The sequence below is a fragment of the Theropithecus gelada genome, chromosome 9 (assembly GCF_003255815.1).
Source record: "Theropithecus gelada isolate Dixy chromosome 9, Tgel_1.0, whole genome shotgun sequence".
NCBI lineage: Eukaryota > Metazoa > Chordata > Mammalia > Primates > Cercopithecidae > Theropithecus > Theropithecus gelada.
In genome coordinates, this window is record NC_037677.1 from 9,972,261 (window position 1) to 9,978,772 (window position 6,512).

The 6,512-nt window shown below is 36.0% G+C and overlaps 1 long non-coding RNA gene across 1 annotated transcript; it reads left to right on the forward strand.

The window, feature by feature from the left end:
* The first annotated feature begins 532 nt into the window (after window positions 1-532).
* On the forward strand, window positions 533-5,381 carry LOC112632206. The gene is made up of 4 exons (XR_003121281.1): window positions 533-608; window positions 1,112-1,291; window positions 3,492-3,603; window positions 5,175-5,381. It is a non-coding gene; the product is annotated as an uncharacterized LOC112632206 (long non-coding RNA).
* The last annotated feature ends 1,131 nt before the right edge of the window (window positions 5,382-6,512 follow it).

Here is a 6,512-nt window from a genome sequence, read left to right on the forward strand (position 1 = left end):
GCATAATACTCGACTAGGCAAGGAAAGCAGTCTCTTTTAAAAGCATCTCTCAGATAAAATTCACCTTAGCAATGGCATAAAGGAAACATCTTGCCTGTAGAAGAAAAAAAAAAGATGAAAGGAGGAGCCTATTGCAGAAGTAAATTAGATATCTAGGTAAAAGAAAAATATCAGGGCAGCACCTCCTAAATTAAACTTAATTGAAAGAGATTAAGCTGAATTAAAATTGATTAGACCAAGCCTGACATCATTAGGAATTTTAATAATAATTAATAATATTCATTGAACGCCTAGTTGATATAGGGTAAGACACAGTCCCTTCCCCTGAGTTTATAATCCAAATTAGGGAGGGAGAATGAGTTGGCTGAAAAAGTAAAAGCGAATAGACTTCAAGGAAATGAGTTCTAAGAGCACTGACTCCACTTGGAGAGTAGTTTAGTGTTGTAATGGGAATAAGTAACCTCAGAGAATGTTAGATTCTTTGTAATTACTTAAGGGAGGAATAAGGTTCTGGAACTTTAGCCTATACTGTAGTTACTGGTGAGGTGCAAAAGTGTCAGTCTGGGTGAAAAAGGAAACAAAAATAAGTTAATACGGTATAAGATATGGTAAACAAGGAAGAAAACTGCATCATTACTCCATTTAATGGAAAATAAGTGTTCAAAAAACATATGTAGTTTCTTGTAGATCTTTGTAGTACCTTAATTTTCTAATCATTAATTCTATCATATAATTACACCTTGATTTTTTATTGTATTTTACTGCTGAAAAAGTCAATAGCTTATTGATTTTAGGTTTTAAAATTAAGTTTACTAATTTATTCTTTCAGTAGTTATTTGGAGGCATGATTTAAAAGCAAGTTGAATTATTTTTCTTGTACCTCTTGTAAACACCTTAAAAAGTCTAATTCTAAACAATAGTTCTAAGAATATCTTGAGCAATGACAGCAACTTCAGAATGAATGAGTAGCTTTTTAGAGTGTTACATTGAAAAAACTGTGCTTTATTATACAGTCACATTTTCAAAGATAAACACAGACTTCCCAGGGATAGTTTTTCCATTGCTTGTATCTGCCTCCTTCTCTTCAAGATGCACATTACAACTAGCAAAGGTGCACATTACAACTAGCAAGGGTGAGCTCCTGTGTAGCTTGGTCTCCTTCCTCTCTCAGACATATCGTAGAGAAGATGGACCTTTCCTTCCGCCATCTCTGCTAATCGATGATGTTTGAGCTCTTCGTTGGGGAAGACGTCAGCCGTTGATTCACTGCAGTTGCCAACCATTGAATCAGGTAGAGTATGTTCCCCTCTTATAAAGGGAAGTTTTCGGTAAATCAGATATGATGATGGGCATGACTTTGGAAGTATCAAGTGACCAACGTCATGGTTCCGTAGCAGGTTCACTTTCCTCTCTTCCCAAGAATAAAAGTTGTGCTGCCACACTCTCAGGAAATTCCCTGGAGGACTCAGAAAAATGGACAGATTTAATCTGGTATAAAAAAGCATGCATCCATTTCCAACAAATATATCACGACTTCTCAGAGTAGGGAAATACTGTACATATCAGAAATGTGGTGCACCCATCAAAATTATGTAAAATCAGTGATGTAAATCATAAACTCACGACTCTACTTTCCCCAATAGTATAAAGATTATACAATATTTTTAGATTAAAAATAAGTACCAAAAGACAGTATAGGAGAACCTCAGAACCTCTAGGGGACCTCAGATTTGGAAATGACTTTTTAGATGCAATAACAAAAGCATGCTTCATGAAAGAGAAAATGATGAAATTGGACTTTATTGAAATTAAAAACATCTGTTTCTGAAAGACACTGTTAAGGAAAGAAAAGATAAACCACAGACTGGGAGAGAAAGACAAAATGTGAATAACATGTATCTGATAAAGGACTTGTTTCCAAAATATACAACCAGCTCTTATAACTGAGCAATAGCAAAACAACCCAATTAGACATGGGCAAAAAATCTAAACAGTTAACTCACCAAAGAAGACAGACAAATGTTAAATACACATATGGAAAGGTGCTCAACACTGTACGTTCGTTAGAGATTGCAAATTAAAACCACAATGAGATACCACTAAACTTATTAGAATGGCAAAAAAAAAAAAAAATCAAAACACTGACAACATCAAATGCGGGTGAGGATGTGGAGCAACAGGAACTGTCATTCACAGTGGGAATGTCAAATAGTGAAGCCACTTTCAAAAACCATCTGACAACTGCTTACAAAGCTAAACATAGTTTTACCATACAACCCAGCAACTGTGCTCTTAGGTATTTACTCAAATGAATTGAAAATGTTATGTCCATAGAAATGCCTACACATAAATGTTTATAGCAGCTTTATTCGTAATTGCCAAAATTTGAAAGCAATCAAGATATCCTTCAATAGGTGAATAGGTGAATGGATAAACAAACTCTGGTACATTCATACAATGGAATATTATGCAGAGATAAGAAGAAATGAGCTATTAAACCACAAAAAAGATGCACAGGAACCTTAATTGCATGTTACTAAGTTAAAGAAGCCAGTGTGGAAAGACTAAATGCTGTATGAGTCCAGTTATATAACATTCCAGAAAAGACAAAGCTGTACAGATAATAAAAAGATCGGTGTTTGCCAGGGTTATGAAGGAGAAGAGGGAAATACCTGGGGCACAGGCTATTTTTAGGGCAATGAAACTGTTCTGTATGATGCTGTAATGGTGGATACAGGATATTTTACATTTGGCAAAACCCGCAGAATTGTACTACTACACAAAGAATAAACCCCAATGCCAACGTGGACTTCAGTTAATAATAATATGTTGATATAGTTTCCTCAGTTGTAAAAAATATACCACACTAATGCAAGATAGTAATAATAGGGAAAAGTGAGGGTAACAGGGAGATGAGATCTATGGAAATTCCCTGTACTTTATCCTCAATTTTTCTGTAAGCCTTTAACTGTCCTTAAAAATTAAAATATATTAAAAATAAATAAAAAAGAAATACACTATCAGCTCCAATGCATGGAAAACTCTAGTATTACCATGTCCACTATTTCTGAGAACTCCAAAGCCATCTAAATATCTGGGATCCTCCTGCACAATATGTATATGTAGGATAGTGACATGTTCCACACATTTCTATAATTTAGTTTTATGAAAAGCTTGTCTTTGTTTTGCTTTTTTTTTTTTTTTTTTAAGAAACAAGGTGTCACTTGATCTTTTGAATGCATTCTTGTCAGATATTCTTACCTACTGACTGTCAAAGTATTCATGGCAAATGATGTTGCCATATTAATACAATTTATTTTGGTTAAAGCGGTTTGCCTTAAGCTACTAACGCAGACTCAGTGCTCTGTGCAATTGATGGTTGAATGATCAATAGAACACCTAAGATTCTCATAAAATCCAGCTTCCAACACTGTGACAATGAGCCAGATTAAGAGAAAACTTCAGTTGACTTTCTGTTGTCTCTCTAATAGACTGGCTTTCCAGGCATTCTACCTGAATTACAATAGACAAAAATTAGTTGACAAAGTCAGCAACATAGACCATGTAAACCTCATGATTCTTTATAGTGAAATAAACAATGAAGTAAGAAAAGTACAGATAAACTTTAACATTTCAGTGAGTTAATAAACTAAAAGTCCTTTATTCATGTGAGAATATAGTCATTGGTATGTGTTGAGAGAATGGATCCACACAGCCATTCAAGGACCCAGGCTGATGAAAGTTCTGACATTTTCAATGAGTGATTTCTATAGTGACACTATGTGTTGTTATCCATCCAAAGGATGATGAAAGAGAGAGAGAGAGGAAAAACAAACAAACAAACAAACAAACAAAAACCAGCACATGGAAGGTTTCTTGGTCCAGATGTATATCACTTCTGTCTACACCCCATTGGCCAGAATTATTTGTTCACATGAACACACATAAGTACGTGGGAGGGTGGAAACATGGAGATTGAGGAAGTAGGTGTGTAAATATATATGATATATACATTATACATATGTATTCCAAGTACATATATCTTATTCATTCTATTCCAGAATTAATAGCTTGTGACGAGAAGACAGGAATGGAATAGAATTGAGGATGGAAAAAAATAAAATTTAATTAATTAGACAAGAGTGAATCTTTGCTTGACAGCATGTCATATGTTAAGGGATCTGATGAACACAACTCTTTGTAGCTGACATAAAACTGTATTATTTTTTTTTTTTTTAAAAAGGAAAGCAAGTTAGTAAACCCACTAAAAATGGACAGATTTCTTTGTCAACTTGTTGAAGAGAGACATGATAGGATTCTTTCTATTATTTTAAGTTCCATCCAGTTTTTTCTCTCCCGGGAGAGCTAATTTCTTGCTGCACTCTTGAGTCATGACAGATAATTAGGAAATCTGGTCAGGCTTTTGCGGTGCCATATTTCTGCAAGTTTTATATTGTTATAAAATAGCTTCAGGGGAGACACACATACCAAAAAAAAAAGGATAATAAGGGTGAGAGTACATTAGCCTAAAGTATAATTTTATTGTTTTCCATCTGTTGTAATTATGAAAATAAACTCGTTGGTACTATGATCAGCAGGATAAGTCATCAGAAAGATGCTTGTGTCTAGCAACATATCTTGTTACATGTTATAAATAAGAACATCTTCTCTACATGGCTTTTTTCCCCCTTAGGAGCAGAGCCATTGCAGTCTTCCCACTAGAAAAGTCATTTCTTTCCCCCCCTCAAACCAACATAGCTCAAGGGAACAGTATTTGTTTCAACCAAATCATTAACTGCATATGGGATTTAGATTTGCATTTGCACGTATTTCCAAGGTGACTGAAAAAGCATTCTTTTAAGAAAATAACAATTTAAAAATCATAGTTGGAAGGGTATGTTTTCTCTCCACATATTGAGTAAGAATAATATGTGTGCTATTGAGTGTGTAGGAGTACTCAGTGAGCATTCGTCAACTAACTTTTACAGTGACAAACCAACTGAGTCAAGAAAAATAGGCTTGATTCTTCCTGTCTCGCTCTCTTACTGCCTAAACTATGGAAAGCTTACTCTAAAACATGCGCTTTATTTTTAAATAGTAAGGATGATTTTGTTACCTTAAAGAGGACACGTGATTAACTGCCTTAACTCACTTCTTATTTTCTCTAACTTAAGGAAGTGATGTAGCTGGCATTGATGATGGAAAAAATCAAAATGAAGATTTTTTTCCTACAGCATCAATTTTATGTTTTCCTAAAAAATACTGTGAAAGGTCAATGGCAATTTATCCACAACTATTGTCTTATATAATGTATTTTTCATTACTGGTAGGAGAAGGAAATAATAGAAACAAAAGAAAGTAAATTTTTAGGTTTTAATAGGGACCAGTGATTCTCTTAATTCTTAAATATCTCTAGTCATCAGCCAGATCTGAGAACCACTACTCATGGTAACTCATTCATTTTAGAAATACAGGTCAGAGAGTGAAGCCATGCAACTAGGGACTGGCAGAGTGAGGACATGGTGGGAAAGTGGGCTTTTTTGTTTTTTGTTACGTCCCTCCAAGACACCACACACACACACACACACACACACACACACACACACGATTATAAGAAGAAATGTGAGCACAGGATCTTGTTGCTATCACTCATGATAAATGCTAGTTGACATACAGGAACAAAGAGTGATAGGTTTTCTTCACCTTAACATAATGTGAAGGCTCTGCAAAGTAGTGAAAAATCTTTCCTAATTTAAGGGGCACTGAATGGACTCAACCACTAGCAGAAGGACATCCTACCAGAGTGCTGAAAATTTTCTTTTTGGAGTGCCCCAGTCCATCCATGAAGGAGGCTGCTTCAGTAGTTTGAGTTTCAGCATTTCTCAGTTTGGTGTTTTTGAGCAAGGGGTGCTTCTTGCAATTTTCTAAAGACTCTGACCTGAGTTAGACTTCCAGGGAATTGATGATACACTGAGTGGAAGAACCATAAAGAGGCCAATTGATGGCCCCAGGGAGCTGCAAAGAAGGTGCTTCTCATAGATGTGTTGATTTCAATTTCTTTGAAAGGAACGTGGTCCACTGGACAACTTCTTACTGTTCCTCCTGTGCTCCTGTCCCCAGATCTCAAGAACTCATCGTTTAGTTTTATAATTTTGTTGTGGTTGTTGTTGTTTGAGATAGACTTTCACTCTTGTTGCCCAGGATGGTGTGCAATGGCGCGATCTCGCCTCACTGCAACCTCTGCCTCCCGGGTTCAAGTGATTCTCCTGCCTCAGCCTCCCTAGTAGCGGGGATTACAGGCATGCACCACCATGCCCATCTAATTTTTGTGTGTGTGTGTGTATTTTTAATACAGACGGGGTTTCTCTATGTTGATCAGGCTGGTCTTGAACTCCCGACCTCAGGTGATCCTTCCACCTTGGCCTCCCAAAGTGCAGGGATTACAGGCGTGAGCCACCATGCCCAGCCTAAACATGTATTATAATAAATATATAATATTTACAAGTTTGTAA